This window comes from Thermobia domestica, chromosome 12, assembly GCF_964235325.1.
Source record: "Thermobia domestica chromosome 12, izTheDome1.hap1.1, whole genome shotgun sequence".
Taxonomy (NCBI): Eukaryota; Metazoa; Arthropoda; class Insecta; order Zygentoma; family Lepismatidae; genus Thermobia; species Thermobia domestica.
The window spans coordinates 7,470,043-7,490,781 of NC_137465.1; the positions used below are offsets into that span (position 1 = coordinate 7,470,043).

The following is a 20,739-nucleotide window of genomic DNA, read 5'->3' on the forward strand; positions in this document are numbered from 1 at the left end:
ATATAATCATTCAAACACTTTTTCATAATTCAAATAATAATTCAAACAATTTTTCATTATTCAAATAATTATTCAAACAATTTTTCATGATTTAAATAATTATTCAAACAATTTTTCATTATTCAAATAATTATTCAAACAATTTTTCATTATTCAAATAATTATTCAAACAATTTTTCATTATTCAAATAATAATTCAAACAATTTTTCATGATTTAAATAATTATTCAAACAATTTTTCATGATTTAAATAATTATTCAAACAATTTTTCATTATTCAAATAATTATTCAAACAATTTTTCATGATTTAAATAATTATTCAAACAATTTTTCATGATTTAAATAATTATTCAAACAATTTTTCATTATTCAAATAATTATTCAAACAATTTTTCATTATTCAAATAATAATTCAAACAATTTTTCATTATTCAAATAATTATTCAAACAATTTTTCATGATTTAAATAATTATTCAAACAATTTTTCATGATTTAAATAATTATTCAAACAATTTTTCATCATTCATATAATTATTCAAACAATTCTTGTTGCTAGAGCAACAATTTCTTATTGAAAAAATTACCGTTGCTCTAAATCGATTAATTTTTCGTTATTGGATTGTTGAATTACTCTTTTAAGCAATTACTGTATTCAAATAATTACTTCATTAGAATATTCAACTAATAAATATTGGAAGTATGTATCAGATATTTCAATAGGAATATTCATATTTTAATAGCATTAGTAAAACCATTTCAGATACGATGTTTTTCTGTTATAGATTATTTTTTGCTAATAACTTCTAATTATTATCCAATTTGAACACTTCTTCTTGTCACATACAGAGAATTATCTCGTTTGATCTTCGTCAAGAAATTTTTATTAAATTTAATAATTTTTGTTAGAATTTATTGAGTAAATTAAAACCTAGTGACGGACAGCAATTTTGCCTACTGATTGTATCTGCAAATGATAATTTTAAAACGTAAAAAATCTGAAATACGAATTTTGCCTGCTTTCAATTGGCGAGATTAGTCAATGAAAATATCACACTAGACATTTGGAATATTTACCTTGTTATAACAAATGTGAGTGTTCAGTTTTTTAAACAGTACTGTGCATATAGCAACTACAAGAACATAAACAGAAACACAAACACAATTACAAATGAAAACAAACACGAACAATGTAAAAAAATCAATATAGAAATAATTTTTTTCTTTACTGACCTTCTTAGAAAAACAGCCTGCTTCTGGCAACAAACACACGACCACTAGAAAACTCGCGTTGTTATTGGTTTTCGGTGAATGAATTAATTTCACCAGTTCGACGTGACCTCTTCCAGGCAACAGAAGGTCATCAAAGGTCACGAACCTCTTTAGTATCACCACTGACAAAATATATATACATATATATATATATACACACTTCCAAACAACGTATTGTATTACTTTGGTAAGTTCTACGTTCAACTAACACAGAGATTCAACAACGGTTTAAGATTTGTATATATATATTATATGCAAGCTTTAACAATGATAATAACCAACATTTATATATAATTTGTTATTGGAAAACCAATAAAATTGACTTCGCCGTTTAGATCAAGATAATGAGTATTTTTTTCTTTCTTGAAAAACGTATATTTTGGTCTTCTTACAGAGAAGGCACCACACATTCACACTCACAGACACAAATAAATACAAATGTATGTTGTATTTATATATATATGTATAATACACTAAAAAAACACACTCAAAAAAATTTACAACTGTATCGCGCACTTTGTTATGAAATACAAGACGCACAGAAAAGTTTAAGACCACAATATGAATTGACTGAGATATCGTTGGATAAAGTTTTTGTTTATGTTTTCAGGTATTTTGTTTTAGTATATTACAACATGATATGTCTCGCGACCTTTTCCCCTGCTGTTCTAGTTTTGGCGTTTGCAGGTGAAACAGGCAATCGGAAGAAATATTTCAGCACTACCTTTAGTTTAAAAAAATGTTTTTCTTTTCCAATATATATATATACCACCACCAAAACGTTAAATCCACCACAAAAAACAATCAATTGTTTGTTTTCTGGTATGACTTAAGAGATTCACTTTTTGCTTTTGGTTCTTTTCTTTAAGTGGTGGATTTCTTTCTGTAGTTGCAGGGTTTTTAGTTTGTAGGTGGTAGAAACTGGGACATGGTTTTACCCCCAACTCACTGTTACACCGAACTGTAACAGCGTACAACGTGCTTCGCTGGGAGAGCTGCGCGGGATGGCAACCGCGCAACATATTGATCCAGGCCAATCCCCGCCGCCACTACCACTTTTCGGAACCAACCATTTCTGCTTTTTAGGGGAGGTCGAAAAGGGGTTACGTCTGCTGCCTGCCATATACTACAGAAATCCCTCCCCGCAATTTGACACTCGCATTCAGAGTAATTCACGCGAAACTAACTATTTCAAATAGATCACTACTGTTCCTTGTTACTGTTTGTCACCAAATTATGGGATGAAATGTCAATATATCTTGCATATTGATATATTGTAGGTTGTACTAAATACACAACCGTATGGAAGTAATGCATGTTTAAAATAGTCAGCGCGTAGTTTATGAATGTCACCGCATACACGTATATACTATAAGTACTTTTACTATCAGTATTTGTAAATTTAATTATATTCAAGACGAATTTGTGTTCATTATGATGGTAAAGAGAATATGAAAAACTATTTAAGAGTAGATACAGAACGTGAAACAATTGTAATAAGAAAGAACGAATTGTTATTAACATTAAGTGAAATAAATTTTTCTGACAATAAGACCGAGAGTTTTTTTTTTTTTCAAAATATTAGAATAGAGACGGAGTTAAGCACTTAAAACATCTTTTAGGTCATGGCACAATTAATGGAATATTCTATATTTTTGACTTGAAATTTTGCAATAAATTTCGTTTTTCACAAATCATCACAAGAATTTTGTGAAAATATCTCCAAATTTAAAAGAAAATGCAAGAAAAATCCTTCAGTTTAACGTCCCACGATTATGCCTTTTAGACTAAGGGAGATGAATGATTAATAGCCCGTGAATGATGATGGAAGGATCGGTGGAATGAGAAAGTAGGAGTACCCCGAGAAAACCCACGGATACGATTGTCCACTACAAAGTTACTTGGCCGGGGATCGAACCAGGGTCTCCACGCCCCAGAGGTAAGTGCTCTACCACTGAGCTACAGCATCTCCCTAAATTTGAAAGTAACAATGCACATTCATTAGGAGCAGCAGTGGCACACACAGAATTTCTTCAAGGGGTTTCATGCACTCAAGTTCATATTGCTGATATTTTAAACAATAACACTGACATTTATGTATTTGTGAATTGTTATGCATTATATTATTATTATTATTATTATTATTATTATTATTATTATTATTATTATTATTATTATTATTATTATTATTATTATTATTATTATTATTATTAAGCATTCTGCCTTTTGGCACGTTCCCGGTCTAATGAGGTGTTTTCTTTTTATAATTTTAGGTTTCGTCCTATTTCGATCTTCCACGGTTTTCGATCTTCAGATTCGTCTTTTAACTGCCAGGGACCGCGGTGGCTCTGTGGTAGAGAGCTCACCTCTGGTGCATGGGGGTCCTCAGTTCGACCTCATCTCGCATCAGGTGAGCTTTGTGGTAGACAAACACCTTGTGCGTGTGTCTTCTCCGGGTTCTCCCGTTTCCTCTCACTTTCTTCATTCCACCATTTTATTTTTTCTCATCATCACCGTCTCCTTTAGCCAAGACGACATAAGCGTGGGACGTAAAACTTAAGATTTCATTTCATTTCTGCCAATATTGTCTTCTATTTTGTTCAAATTTTCGATCAGTTCTTCTATTTAGGAAGTCCACTATCCGCGGGAGAAGTGAAGGAAGTGAAAAAGATTTAAGTTCAAGAATAGCGCAGACTAACAAGCGTTCAATAGGAAAAGAGGACTGTTAACATCATGATTTGTATCGTTGGACGTCGAAAACGATTTATTAAGGCCCTGGTATGGAGTATGGTGCTTTAAAGTTCAGACATGTGGATACTGTGAAAAGCTGAAATATGCAAGTTGGAATCATTTAAAATGTGGTGTTGGTGCAGAATGCTGCGCGTATCATGGACCTAAAGGAAAAGGAATGAAGGCGTACTAAAGGAGACTAATGAAAAACGACAGATCATGAATATAATAGAAAAAAGAAAGATACAGCATACTTGGCCATTTTAGTCGGCACTCCGATCGGATCACGTTGTTGATAGAGGGAAAGGCAGAAGGAAAACCAGGAAGAGGAAGACCAAGGATAGAATATCTAAATGCAACTACGAAGAAGAGACCTTATTAAAGTATAAAATAGCTCTTCCAAGCGAGAGAAGAGTTTTAAGATTTACATGTTGCCAACCAACTTATGGTTGAAGTGAGAAAGAAGATCGCTCAGTTGTGTTCTTCTTCTTCCTACTCCTCGTTTTCCTTCCATCATCTATGGCGATATGAAGGAATGTATATAGGCCTTATTTAATGTCTTTCCATGTCATATGTTTACATAATAATCGTCAGTGGTTTGGCCCGAAGATTCGGCCAGTTCTTCACTATAGGTAAAAGTACTACTTTATTAAAAGCTTTAATTGCTACATTTGACGAATTTATTTATTTGAAATTGAGCAGCAATAAACATGAGGATATGAAAATCTTAATGATCGAATGTAAATAGGTTAGGCCTTCGTCTTAATAATATACATCGAAGCGTATCCACGTATTTTACTATATTTTATTCATTTTCAAATAATTGAATTCAGTTTAATTTGCAACAATTAAATCGTCACAAGATTGTTGTAGAAATACACAATTATTAACGATGAAATCAAAATATGGTTTTGTACCTTATTCTATTCTGATCCACCTAAATTGACACAACACAGTTTTATAGTAGCAAATAAATAATTATAGAAGTTTTTAACCAACAAAATTACCCTGACGCTAGAGACACCTATTATCGTCAGACCAGTAAGCGATGACAGACAGCGACATCTATTAGCGTGACGGTTTACTAATAGAATTGGCTTTTACAGAAAAAAAAGTATGTTTTGTGGGATCTTGAATAAAGAGTTGAGAAAAAGATTTATTAGGATTAGAAAATAGGAATTAGATTTCTGGGCTTTCGACAGCAATGGTTATGTCAGCCTGTCACGTATAAGGGATGACGTCCCTCCAGCGATTACACTATCCAAGGAAAGTGAAGAAAGGAAGACGCCTGGGACCTATATGTTAGATACCATCCCAGCATTTGTCTGGTGTAAAAGAGGAAAATAAATGAAAACCTCACTAGGCTGACAGGCCTCAAAATGATTTTACACTTTTTCGACCAAGTGTCTCCATCGGGAATCAAAACCGTGAAAGACGAGAGTGTTAGCGACTACGCTACCGGGGGAGAAAAAGATTCATAAATTGGATCGTGTGGAGTGGGGCAGAAACATGAATATTAATAAAAACAAATCCATTATACATTGATAAAATTCCAGAAAGAAAATCGTAAACATTCCCGAATGTCTCCCAAACTCATGAAACGTGACATATGCTTACGGTATAGTTCGAGAAGCTGCCGCATTCAAAAGGCATTGATGTAGAAAATACAAAACTAAAATAATTAGACTATGATCAGCACCTTCCTGATTGATTTTTCTTATAATTTGGAAAAAGTGTAATATTCTTTGACGTTTATTTTATGCACGTACCAGCAACTGGAGCCCCAGCTAAGATCGCTCAAAACAAAACCAATCTTTTTCAGGCAATTTCCGGCAGTTTTGGAAATTTCCTCGAATCTCGAATTCGTGATTGGGAGTGTGTAATGTCGTTTGAAAATGTGATTTGATTCAGAGACAGTAATGTCTGAATCATTCATCTAAAATAAAGTAATTAGGATAAGATTAACAGTTTCTTAAGTGGACATCAACAATTTTCTTAAAGCGAACAGTGTTGTTAAATGGGATAACACATTTCTCTTAACTGATAAGTTCTATTGAAACAGAAGTTTTAAACAGGAATAAAAATTATGTTGTAAGGATCCATACATCCTCACGTACTATAAGCCACATGTTTTCACTATAAACACGTGTTTTTACAACTTATGAACAAACCGTGCCAGACGACGGAAAGAACACTATCAAGAAAAGCCGAAGTGAACACGAAGAACCACGAAGTACAACGACAACCCCTCCACAAGCTCTCCCTCCAGAAGGGTGGTTATAAAAGAGGAGGACGGGGCCAAGAAAGTATCAGAGCCAGTACAGATCGCTCGCCTTCAACACCTTTTCCCAAGCCTTCTATGGGCTACACAGATTTATCCTAATACCTTCTTCCGAGGCTGCTATGGGCTACGTAGATTTATCCTAATACCTTCTTCCGAGACTTCTATGGGCTACGTAGATTTATCCTAATACCTTCTTCCGAGGCTACTATGGGCTACACATATTTATCCCAATACCTTCTTCCGAGCCTTCTATGGGCTACATAGATTTATCCCAATACCTTCTTCCGAGGCTGCTATGGGCTACACATATTTATCCCAATACCTTCTTCCGAGCCTTCTATGGGCTACGTAGATTTATCCTAATACCTTCTTCCGAGGCTGCTATGGGCTACGTAGATTTATCCTAATACCTTCTTCCGAGGCTGCTATGGGCTACGTAGATTTATCCCAATACCTTCTTTCGAGGCTTCTATGGGCTACGTAGATTTATCCTAATACCTTCTTCCGAGGCTACTATGGGCTACACATATTTATCCCAATACCTTCTTCCGAGCCTTCTATGGGCTACGTAGATTTTTCCTAATACCTTCTTCCGAGGCTGCTATGGGCTACGTAGATTTATCCTAATACCTTCTTCCGAGGCTGCTTTGGGCTACGTAGATTTATCCTAATACCTTCTTCCGAGGATGCTATGGGCTACGTAGATTTATCCTAATACCTTCTTCCGAGGCTGCTATGGGCTACGTAGATTTATCCTAATACCTTCTTCCGAGGCTTCTATGGGCTACGTAGATTTATCCTAATACCTTCTTCCGAGGCTGCTTTGGGCTACGTAGATTTATCCTAATACCTTCTTCCGAGGCTGCTATGGGCTACGTAGATTTATCCTAATACCTTCTTCCGAGGCTGCTATGGGCTAGGTAGATTTATCCTGATACCTTCTTCCGAGGCTGCTATGGGCTACACATATTTATCCCAATACCTTCTTCCGAGCCTTCTATGGGCTACATAGATTTATCCCAATACCTTCTTCCGAGGCTGGTATGGGCTACACATATTTATCCCAATACCTTCTTCCGAGCCTTCTATGGGCTACGTAGATTTATCCCAATACCTTCTTCCGAGGCTGCTATGGGATACACATATTTATCCCAATACCTTCTTCCGAACATTCTATGGGATACGTAGATTTATCCCAATACCTTCTTCCGAGGCTGCTATGGGCTACGTAGATGTATCCTAATACCTTCTTCCGAGCCTTCTATGGGCTACACAGATTTATCCTAATACCAACTCCGGAAGCCGCCACGGGCTACAGAATATAAACTTCTAATACTTACTCCCGAGACCGCTTTAGTTGCGGAGTGTAAACCTCTTCCGTCTGAGGCCGCTAAGGGCTAAAAGGGTGAAGAGTAAAAAAGGATTCCGTAAACAACATTTGACTCTATCTACAGAACATTGCAATATCTTTAAGTTTAATTTGATATCTATAATATTTTCTGGCGTTTGTGCCGTAGAATATACTGAGAGAAAAACGGATGTGGCACTCGTAAAAGCATAGATTACATATATAAATCCTGTAGTTTTTGGACTTAACGTACAGTAAATGTGTAACTGAACAAGTATATTTTCTACGTATTTTCCGTATGTGTTCCGAATAAACTTACTTTTCGTACAAACGAAAGAACTGTATATAGCCAGTCAGAATCTTACATAAAGATGGACGTATGTAACATATAGCTGATGTATGTAACATGCATATACGAATGTAATACACGGAAGACTGTTAGATGTCAGGCATCATGCATGATGTAACATCTAAGCTGGAAAAGTATGTAGCATATGGATAACTTATGCTCCGTGCTGATTTCCGTAGTAAACATAAGGATTCCGTATATTTGTACAATATACCGCTGTCCGGATAACGGATTTTCTCAGTGTAAGCCCAGCATGTTAAGATTTATATTAGCTTTGCGTAGGGAAAGGTAGGTTAAATTAGTTTAGTGTAGTTTAATTTCAGTTACACTGAAAAAAATCCGTTCTCCGGACAGCGGTATATTGTACAAGTATACGGAATTCTCTTGCTTACTACAGAAATCAGTACGGACTATACGTCATCCGTATGCTACATAGGCACTGCTCTTAGATGTTACATCATGTCGCTTCAGGATGTCTGATATCTAACAGTCTTCCCTATATTACATACATATATGTATGTTACCTTCATCAACTATATGTTATATATGTCCATTTCTATGTAAGATCCTGACCGTCTATATTGTTTCATAGGGAAAGCACGTATAGATGGAACACTTAATCGGAAACTATTATAAAACATGAGTTTTCAGTTATACGTCTGCTGTACGTTAAATCCAAAAACTACAGGAATTACACATGTAACCTACCTTTTTAAGTATGCCACCTACATTTTTTCTCAGTGTAGATTTCATATGCCTGGATCCACTCTGTGGCACTTAACCCTTTTCTCTGGGTGTATATTATTAAGTGCAGTTATGGTTTCATACTCATTTATATAAAAATACAACGGGGCTGTGGTAGCTCAGTGGTGGAGTGTTCACCTCTGGTGCATGGGGTAACTGGGTCGATTCCAGCTCACGTCAAGTAGGCTTTGTGATGGACAAATACGGTGTTCATGGGTTTTCTCGGGGTTCTGCCGTTTTTTTCCCACTTTCTTCATTCCACCATTGCACTCATTTATCATCATCACTGTCTCCTAGCCGGCATAATAGTGGGACGTAAAACTGAAGAATTTCATTTCCTTTCGTATAAAAATACAGTAAAGAAAATATCTAATATAAAGATTACACTCTGACATCTAAAGTTGTTAGGGATAACAAACTTCGTGTGTTGGCAAACAAAGATTGAAGGATTAAATCAAATGGGGAAAAAAGGTCTAATAAAAGTTTTGATTGATTATTTTGTCTTTGTACCTTTAACCTTTCCTTGTTCGTACCCTTTCGCCTTTCACAATAACATCTTTGCTTTATTGTGCATGTATGTGTGTGTGTGTGTGGGGGGGGGGGAGGATAGGGATGGACGATGGGGGATTGAAAGTTGAAAGCTCGTGATGCTCGTCCTCCTAACAGATTGAGTTTCATGCATTTTCCGTGATTTTTCAATGCAAGTCACTTTGCGTGTATAAGCTTCGTTCAAATCGTTTGTCCAATACTCTCTATAAAGATTGTTTTTCCTCTCTGTCTGTCTCTCTTTTGTGTAAGTTCTAAAAAAATGCATCTGCTCAAATGTCTGTGTTCCACGTCCTCCCATTCCGTAACGCTTTGGTGCCTTCATGTTGCATGCACTGCAAATAATAGCGAGTAGATCCAACTTTTTCTTTTTTGATTTCTTTTTTATATTCATCAACCGATGGTTGACCTCTATGGAATTGTAAGGATGAGATACCACGTTTCCATATTTACCAGGTCTCTACTTTATAACAAAAGACTGCGTCACGCTTTGCCCTTTACCTTCTTTTAGTGACACCAATATCCTCAATCACTCGAACAAAGCCTAGATCCCGGCCTATCATTTTAACAATTTTTAAAATGAGTTTTTCGACAGTTTTAACTTCACTATAAAAGCTTTGAGTTTTACGTCCCACGATTATGCCGACTAGGTTAAAAGAGACAGCGATGATGAGAAATGGATGGAATAGTGGAATGAAGAAAGTGGGAGGAAACGGGAGAAACCCGAGAAAATCCACGTTCACGGTGTTTTTTCCACCATAAAGTTCACTTGGCGTGAGCTGGCATCGAACCAGGGACTCCACGCACCAGAGGTGAATGCTATACCAATGAGCCACCGCGGCTTCCACACTTCATGATTAGTTCATGAATTCAATGTGAATAAGATTAGGAAGATTAGAAAAGTGCATGTTATTCCTCTATGGAAAGATAATCATTTTCAAGAATAATATTGAAGAACGTTCTATTATATGGATGCGAAAGTTGTTCGTTAGTTAGTTTATAAAAGTTATACGCCCCTTCTTCAGCATTGAGCCTATATGAGGCGTGGATTAAGGGGAAACCTAAAACACCGCAATGCGTTCAAATTTCAATGCTCTTTTATCGGGAATTAAACCTAGGATCACATATAGTAAAAACGCACGCACTAGTGGCTACATCAGCGAGGAGGGACGCTCTGTTCATAAAAATGGAGACAGAGAACATTCGGAGATAAAATTTTAAAATCATATACAACATTTAAACAAACTATTGAATTATGAAAAAAATACGTAATGCGGAATTCTATAATAGTTATAGTCACTGAATGCCATATAAGGAATATGATGGAGGGTGACTTCAAAAACCTAATCAGGAAACCAATAGAAAAAAAAAAGAGTCTTGGCTAGATTAAAATAATTTGAGAGTGTAATATATAGTCGGATATAACAATGGTAGATGAAAATAATGCTTACTATAACGGCTCCGGAAATAATACAGGGTGGCCCAAAATTAGGTATACAGTTCCGTACTGACCGGCTCATAGTATTTTATATAATTTACTTATTGTTATCCATACAAGCAGTGACTTACAGTTTCTTTATTATTTGTTTGTAATTTTTTTTCACTCATACCTTAAAATTGGAATAAACACAAGCAAATAAACTAATTATCTTAATAAACTAAAATGTCATACTTTGTAGGACTGTATACCTACTTTTGGGACACCCTGTAGAATACCTTTAGAATACTGGCATGTAAGGACAAGAGCTTGATAATTTGTAGCTCACCGAGTAGATGCTATAGAGGTGAGTGAGCAACGAGCTCGAGGCCAGCCAAAGAAGAAATGGAGAGATTATGTTAAGAACGATATGATGCACTGTGGTATCACAGTGGATATGACACAAGATAGAAACAGAAAGAGCACAGCGATCCGAAAAGTCGACCCCAGGTAACTGGAAGAAAGGCTTAGAAGAAGAAGAAGAGGAAATGGGTGATGGATTTTGCTTGTTGGTGGGAATGGAACCCACCTGTAATAAGGATCGATCCTTTAAGATTTCACTTATTAACGACACGGTCTTCGGGCACCTTATCTGTAGGCAACCAAACTTGCAGTTTGGTAAGTGTGTGTTGCATAAGCATCAGGGGTTTTGTATTTCAATACATGTTACTCAAAAGCGAATTCATCAGAATTGTTGGGAAGTTAAGATTAAGTTGCATGAGATGAGTTGATTTTGAGTTTAACGTCCGTTTTCAGCAGTGAGGCTATTTGAGACGTGAACCTACTATTAACGCGGAATCCGAACCACTTAGCCCGCCGGGAATCGAACAGCTTAGCCACGGAGGAGCTCAGATTAAGTTGCATTTCAAATCTGAACTTAAACAGAGTGATCAGCACGAGATGAAATATCTCAGAATTATTAGAATAAACTAATATTTTTGAGTTATTACACCAATAACACACATTATCACTATTGCATATTTTCTGTAGAAACGTAATATTCAGTGGCTTTGTCTTATTTTCGAGAATACATTATTCTAGCTACAAATGCTGTTAATTCATTGAAAAAGATATATCACACAGTACTGAAAGAAACTTCGAGTATTTCGTTAATTGCCCTGAAGTTATTGTGGAGATTTTTTTTATCCGTTTGATTCTGAAAGTTGAGATAAGGTTTGTTATCCAGTGATAAACATCTTCAAACAAAGACCGTTCTCTATTGCCAGAAATCCATATTACGAGATTTAAAAAAATAGTCACTAAAAATGCATCAACTTACAAGCAAAAAAATTGATTAATGGACATGATAAAATTTGTGTCTATGTGGAAAAGTTTTCATTATAACAATGACCACTTTAAATGTTATTATCTATTATCTATTTGCCCCCTCTTTCCCTGTTTTATTAGCTGATACCAATACCTTTCCTAGTAATTACGTTGCATACATATTATTTTCAATTGATGATATATATTAAATGTGCAAAGATTACATTGTATTTTAATCGTCTTTTATGAATATGTCTTTTTATAATCTGACAATGGTTATCATTAGATCACTATTTTCAGTTCCATATTAACTACATTTCTGAAATATTTGTATAGATACGTAAATTCAAAGAAAATACAATATTCTTACATAATTTTCTCTCTCTTCTCCAATCAGTGGCGGATCTAGAAGGTGAAAACTGGGTCAGAAGCAGTCACACTCAGACTATGATAGATATATCATGAGTTTAGTATAAAGTTTCAAAAATATATGAATTATTTTTGTCACTCAAGAAAAATGGTCAGGGCTTAGGCTCCCCGGCCCCAGACTAGATTCCCCACCGATCACAGTGTTTCCAACTTGGGGATTTGAAGAACTAGCAGACTACCGATAGAAATAAACTGTGAAATTACAAATAAAGATCCACTTGTAATGTTTATTTGGCTACACCAAACTTCAGATTCTACATGTTTGACATTATATCTTTGTCATTGGACAGAGGTAAAACGAGTGAAGTAAGTGGCGTCTACGAACGGGGAGGGACGCTAGATAAGCATAACAAGGTTGGGGCTCACTGCTCTAGCATATAGTTTTTCTGTTACACTAATATTAATTGTTGTCTACTAACTACATATATATCCTGCTATGTTATGCAACCAAAAATGCGCTGAAGTTGGTTAGTACAGTATAACATACAGGCTATTATTGTAAAACTATGACAGACTTCACGAACTGATTAAATATGGAGTTATAACAATTTCCTTTTTTTTTTTTAAAAAAAAAATGATAAGACCATACTTTGTAAACAAAGCTTTTGTAAAATGCACAAAAAGGAGAAAACTTCTTTATGGGTAGGGTAAAATAAAGAAAGCATTGCACGGGATTGATTACAGTGGATTATAGCAAACCACCCACTTACAGTTGTTTGGGTCTTAAAAATGGATCGGGTAGATATTTAGAAAAATCGGGAAATGTTTCATTTTTTTTAGAGCACAGGCTACTGCTTCAACTCTCGCACAAAGTAAGTACAATTGGTAATGTTGATATTGTCGAAATGTCCAATTTCCAAGGAAATTCAACATCCAGCGGTACAAGAGAAGAAAATAAACTTGTAACATTTCTATAGTTTGTATTGTAAAAGTTTAGTTTTATATTTTCACTAAGAAAATATCGAGTAATATAGTTCTTTTTGTGACATCTAAGTCTGTTTTCAAGTCTGAATATATTAACTCTACGAAAATCTGTTATATATAAAAATGAAAATGATTATGTTTGTGGCTCTCGAAAATGACTTTCGAACCGCCCAACCAATCTCGATCAGATTTTACACATAGATGAGGTTCCGGCCCGGAATGATTGTTATTACTTCACTTTGGCGGTGCAACTTATGGGAGGGGGAAAATGAGATATTCAGAAATGATCAAAAATGACTTACATTAGTGTAAAATATATAGTTTTCGGGGTCTCTGAGACGAACAGTGACTCTTCCGATGCCTTTAAATCCAAATTCACCACTGTATGTCCGAAATGAAACGTATTCTCCCCGTGCGAAGAACGGGTATTCTGCTAGTATAATAAAAATATTAATAATAATAATAATAATAATAATAATAATAATAATAATAATATTAATAATAATAATAATAATAATAATAATAACGTAGGTATGTGTGTAATATTATGTACCATATATATGGTGACTTAATGATACTTTCAAATTCTGAGAGAAGATTTTTGGTTTGCTCTTACTGTGTAAAGAGCAGGGCCCACCAAAAAAGTCCTGCTCCCCCAATAACTTGCTGGCTACATATCTGCCATGACATATCTCTCCGAAAGATGGTGATGTTTTTCTCAGACAAATGTAATCATAAATTTTAAATAATACTTTTATAATTCCTACAAATAAAGAAGTTTTGTATCTTTTAATGGTTAAAATATAACATGGACTTATTACGGATTCATGAATAGATAATAACTTATCCCGTTATAAAAGTCAGTTATATTCTAAATACATTCTTAGTTCCTCGCTACGCCACCAGATGACTCATCTATCGTTCTCAAAACAAGCATCTGATGTTAATTTAAGTACAAAGTTACATACTTTGTGTACGTACACAACATTTTATAGCATTTTGAAAAGAGAACAAAACAAAAATGAATGCATGCATTCTCTATAACCATAAATTCGCTATATGACTATAATGCGCACTTTACTTTATAGGATATTACCTTAAAATCAGAATTGGGCTTTGGTTTTAAATGGTATTTCTGAGAAATGTACGTGGTTTTGCTGCAACACAATGAGTTCTATACTTTCCAAAGAGATATTTTTTTAAAAAATTCTTTGTGTGTGTATATGTGTTTTGTGTTATAAACAAAGTCAATTTTATTATACGCTTCAAACACATAAAAGTCTGTTTTATAGATATTACGGTAACGACAAACAATCATATTTAGAAAGGCCTGAAAAAATCTTTGAAAAAAAGCATACACACACACACACACACACACACACACACAAGACTAAAGCTCCAATTCTTTTTATATGAGGAAACAACGAATATAATCTACTATATATATTTTTTGGTATTAAAAGATTCTCATTGGAATAGGGATCGTAATAAATCTGCCAGAACAAGAAGAAAAAAAGCTCTGTTTATTGCATAACGTGACTTATGCGAAAAACACTACCCAAACGCAACGGACATCATATATAGTTACCTGAATAAATATATACGTTACATGATATAACACAGTTTTCGTTTATAAGTTTATATTAAACGAAAGCGAACACATCTTTGTTATGAGACATTCTTTGAATATTTGAAGCACGCTATTTCTTCAGTTTGAAGTTATGAAAAAAGATAGTAAATGAGTTTTTGAATAATTAAATATAGAGTTTATACGATCAGCCTTATATATGCTGTGTGTTGCCTGTTGGAATCAGGGAAGTCTCAGCTGTATGTTATACGTCAATTTCAATAAACGTATGTACTCAGGTATAAACCTTCTGAAAATACAATCATAGTATACAGAGCGAGATGTTTTGCTATTATAAACAAATTGTAAATACACACCCAAGATGGTGAACAAAAACATCCATATGACATGTGTATGAAAAAAATGAAATGAAATCTTTAAGTTTTACGTCCCACGATTATGCCGGTGAGGCTAAAGGAGACGATGATGATGAGTGAAATGATGGAACGAAGGAAGTAGGAGGAAACGGGGGAACTCCGAGAAAACCCACGAGCACGGTGTTTGCCCACCACAAAGTCCACACGGCGCGAGCTAGGATCGAACCAGGGACCGCAAGCACCGAAGATGAACGCTCTACCACTGAGCCACCGCGCCCCCTGACATGTGTATAAAGGGACAGAGCTCTTCGACTAAAATATTAGGTTTTTCAAGACGAGACAGGGTTATTTTAATAAAAAATAATGCATTTTCAGAGACAAGAGAGAGCTCTTCTACTAAAATAATACGTTTTCAAATAATAATAATTTCAAAAGGATCAGCCGATTACCCGAACCCGAAAACTATAGATTCGACACTACCTTTGGTCATTTTAGGCATTTTATTTTAGGCATTTTAGGCCTTTTTTAACTCCTCATGCCAATGGGACTGAACCTGGCCTTAAACGGTATTGGAGTGTCACTATTCACCTCAGTAATTACGAAAACTATGGATTCGACAGTAATATCAGATTTTTCGATTATTTTTATATGTCACCTCCTTCCCACCCACACCCCTAGGGGTGGTAGGGATATCTTATCACCTTGACTAAATTTGAGCTTAAATGGCATCGGAACTGTCACCAATAAGCTTAGTGACTCGAAAACCGTGGATTTGACAATAATATTGGTCGTTTTTGATTTTGTACACCTTCTTTCTACCCCAAGAGGTATTTTTACTCCGACAGTATTTTTTCCAGATTGGATTCCATAACTGTACTAAGTTTGGTTGAAATTAATTCAGGTATTCCAGAGAGTTATGCTGGAATACAGGACTATACACACATCCATGCATTCATATTCTATGTATATACTTGCGTCAATTACTCCCTCCTCTGCTTTAAAATATGTAAAATTAGAAATTTATGTTCCGTTAGTCTCTCACTTTTTACTATTACTGAAGCGCGCTCTGATATCGGCCATTTTCGATGATTTTTATATATATATCTCCCTCCAAAACGTTATGAGGCTGAATTTGGATTTAAACGACATCGAAAGTGTCGCTGTCTATCTCTCCGACCCAGAAACTTATATTCCTCTTCTCCTGAGTTACACCACCGTCAAAATAAAGAGATAAAAACCATCCCAGACCCGAACTTCATCCATGTTGAAAATTTGATCGAGATTGGTTGGCTGGTTCAAGAGTTACTAAGTCACAAACATAGACCCTTTCATTTTTATATATATACTAGCAGCGTTCACCCCGCTTCGCTGCGGTCACCCCGGAACGCAATAAACTTTGTTACTTAGATAATTTTTACTTTTTCGCTTTCAAGTGATATGATAAAAACCATAGAAGATTGCAGTAAATGTTAACATTATATCGCCTGTCATTTATGTTAACCCGCCCCGCTTCGCTGCGGTCACCCCGGAACGCAATAAACGTTGTTACTTAGATAATTTTTACTTTTTCGCTTTCAATGCAGTAAATGTTAACATTATATCGCCTGTCATTTATGTTAACCCGCCGAGTGACACGGTCATGCGGGTTGCATATAAATACGTTTATTTTTACCTATGATGAACTAACAAAGGATTTGTACGTTATGGACACTTGAATGGTCAATTATCTCAAGACACTGGTAATTAAAAATTAAAGTGATATGATAAAAACCATCTAGGGTCCAAATCCTAATAACCCCCCAAAAATGAAAGAAATTGGTTCAGCCGTATTAGCGTGATGAGGGAACAAAGGATTTGTACGTTCTCTTTTATATATAAGATAAACATATGTATATGCATGTGTATGTGTGTGTGTGTGTACTACCATTATCTGAGAAAAGTTTAATTAAAAATAGCTTTAGCTCTATATTAAGGCAGTTTGAGTCGACCATTGCCAACCTGGAAACGCTATATTTATAGTCATAATGACTAAGGTCCCCATATGGGACCTATCGTAGTCGGATCAAGACTTTACTTAGGAGCTAGTATTTGCCCTATCGCTTATAAAATACAATTTTCAAGATATCAACTGTCCATCTTGTTAAAAAAATCGGGATATATATATATATATCGGGTTATTTTGTATAGGTACGCCTATTCTTAATCTGCACCCTACAGTTATCTAGTTACAGATAAATGTGTAACGTTCCGTGAATTGAAATAATTCCTTTTGATTCTACAATTTAATTAATGAATAGCTTAAAAGCGGGTTTTGTTGAATAAACAACTGTGTGTTGCTTATATTCTGTGCTCATGTTGTTTAGTTATTAAATTATATTCGTCTTGACATGGAATAAATATTTGTGGATTTCATATATAGAATGTTTCAAAACAACACCGACAACGCTTGGGAGATCATTCCTGACACTAACACGCGTAAGATAAAATAGAAAGTATAGACCAACATGGGTGCTGAAATCCGTCATCGGAGTTATAGGCAACCGAGAACATGAAAAAATTAACTTTAAATGTCCACAGCTCCAAAACTATGGGACCTATCGTAGTGGGATCAAGACTTCACTTAGGAACTAATATGTCGGTTATCCAAAACTACACTGAGAAAAAAAATTGTAGGTGGCGTACTTAAAAAGATAGGTTACATGTGTAATTCCTGTAGTTTTTGGACTTAAAGTACAGCAGACGTATAACTGAAAACGCATGTTTTATAATACTTTCTGTATAAGTGTTCCATCTAGACGTACTTTCCATATGAAACAATGTAGGTGGTCATGATCTCACATACAAATGGACGTATATAACATATAGCTGAGGAATGTAACATAAGTATATGCATGTGATATACGGAAAACTGTTAGATGTCAGACATCCTGCAACGGTATGATGTAACACCTAAGAGCAGTGCCTATATAGCACATGGATAACGTATGCTCCGTACTGATTTCTATGGTAAGCAAGAGGATACCGTATATTTGTACAATATACCGCTGTCCGGAGAACGGATTTTTCTCTGTGTACATGTTTCAAAATCGTACTGTACTCACTCAACAATTTTTATAGAGTTATTTTGGCTATGGGCATATAATTTGAAGTACTCGCCAACTACTTTTATAAAAATTGTTGCGGAAGTATCTCAGAACTGTCAAACTTGGATATTTCGATAGGGCACTCTTATTAGTTCCTAAGTGAAGGTTTGATCCGACTACGGTAAGTCCCATAGTTTTGGAGCTATGGATCTTTCAAGTTGATTTCTTGATGTTTTCAGCAGCCTATAACTCCGAAACGACGAATTTCTGCACCCAGGTTGGCCTAGATGTCAGCAATCACCTCTCATACGTTGTCGATGTTGTTTTGAAACACCCTGTATATAATTACAACCTTAATTCCATTTAATAGAGAGTGTTCATGGAAGTACGCTTCATTGGCTGGCGGTAAAGATTGTTAAATTTTGCACTGTCCTAGCGAACGTAGCGGAGCGGTGATTATTTCCTGTTAGGAATTAGGTTATCCATACACAAAGTATTATTATTATAATAATAAGATTATTATTATAGTAAAGAGTATTTAGTGCCTGTTCTCAGACACTAAATTCTTATCGTACTCAAGTGTTATTGTAAGACCGAACCTTGCTTTTTCAATATCCTTCCTTTCACCTTTACTTTCCTGTTGAAATATGTTCTTCGCATCCGTCGGCAGTGAATATACCTTTAATCTATTGTCAGTAGTTACTCTCATTCCTTCGCGTACCCTGAGGAAACAGCGCGCTGTAAAGGAACGTAGGCCCCAGATTCAATACAAGGAATTCAACTTAGACTGCACCTCCAGAGGGATTTTCCTCCAACAGGCTTTTGCTTCTTACCATCCTCCAGCGCCCCCTACCTCACCTCTTGAGATCTTCTAGAATCGTTCAGGCGGACCGGCAACAGAGAAATGAAGAAATAAGAAAAAGTAAAAAAAAAAGAAAATCAAAAACGTGCTTTTTGAGATTTCTCTTACACAACAAACACTAATCAACGTACAGCTGAACATGGCACAAAAGCAAGATATAACAATAAACATAACAAAAAGGAATAAGAAAAAACAAATGAATATGCTACGCTCGGAGGAAGAACAGAAAGGAAACTCTGGGTTCTACAGTATCTTTATTCACCAAAGCGCGCCATCTCTGAAGAGAATTTTCTATTCTCGAATTTGACTCCCTCAACGACCTTCAAATATACAGGGCAAACTTAAGATCATCTATTCTTCAATAATACTCTGAGCTTGGAAACAGCGGTATCAACCGCGGGAAGAACTTCTTACTGGATGGTATCACAAAATCGTTCTAATTTTCATTAAATGAACAAATTTTTAAAAATTCTATATTATTAGCCCTAAGCTCTGTTTTAACCAAGTGAGTTTCGTCTCACATTTGTGAAACTACAACAGAACTTCAAACTATGTGAAGTAAATATTAAAACGGGAAGCAATAATTTATAACTTCCGGCTGCAATTGAGGGATAACGTGACAGATGCAACGTCTTCATTAGGTGTTGAATCCATATCAAAAGTAGTTTCTCGCTAACTAAGTATATGGCCTATGAAACCTGGAGGTTCAATGGTTAACTAAGTCTATGGCCTATGAAACCTGGAGGTTCAATGGTTAACTAAGTCTATGGCCTATGAAACCTGGAGGTTCAATGGTTAACTAACTAAGTCTATGGCCTATGAAACCTGGAGTTCAATGGTTAACTAACTAAGTCTATGGCCTATGAAACCTGGAGTTCAATGGTTAACTAACTAAGTCTATGGCCTATGAAACCTGGAGGTTCAATGGTTAACTAAGTCTATGGCCTATGAAACCTGAAGTTCAATGGTTAACTAAGTCTATGGCCTATGAAACCTGGAGTTCAATGGTTAACTAACTAAGTCTATGGCCTATGAAACCTGGAGTTCAATGGTTAACTAACTAAGTCTATGGCCTATGAAATCTGGAGGTTCAATGATTAACTAACTAAGTCTATGGCCTATGAAACCTGGAGTTCAATGGTTAACTAACTAAGTCTATGGCCTATGAAACCTGGAGGTTCAATGGTTAACTAAGTCTATGGCCTATGAAACCTGGAGGTTCAATGGTTAACTAACTAAGTCTATGGCTTATGAAACCTGAAGGTTCAATGGTTAACTAAGTCTATGGCCTATGAAATCTGGAGGTTCAATGATTAACTAACTAAGTCTATGGCCTATGAAACCTGGAGGTTCAATGGTTAACTAAGTCTATGGCCTATGAAACCTGGAGGTTCAATGGTTAACTAACTAAGTCTATGGCCTATGAAACCTGGAGTTCAATGGTTAACTAACTAAGTCTATGGCCTATGAAACCTGGAGTTC

The 20,739-nt window shown here is 35.5% G+C and overlaps 1 protein-coding gene across 5 annotated transcripts in view; it reads right to left on the reverse strand.

Moving 5' to 3' along the window:
• The window catches only part of unc-13 (protein unc13 homolog), a 529,021-nt gene extending 526,780 nt beyond the window's left edge, over positions 1-2,241 (reverse strand). For 3 of the 5 annotated variants that reach the window (XM_081733417.1, XM_081733414.1, XM_081733413.1), the window contains exon 1: positions 1,233-2,241. The gene's annotated coding sequence lies outside the window, so the exon portion shown is untranslated. The remainder of the gene's footprint in view (positions 1-1,232) is intronic. The other 2 variants (XM_081733415.1, XM_081733416.1) reach the window with 1 other exon arrangement.
• Between the last annotated feature and the right edge of the window lie 18,498 nt (positions 2,242-20,739).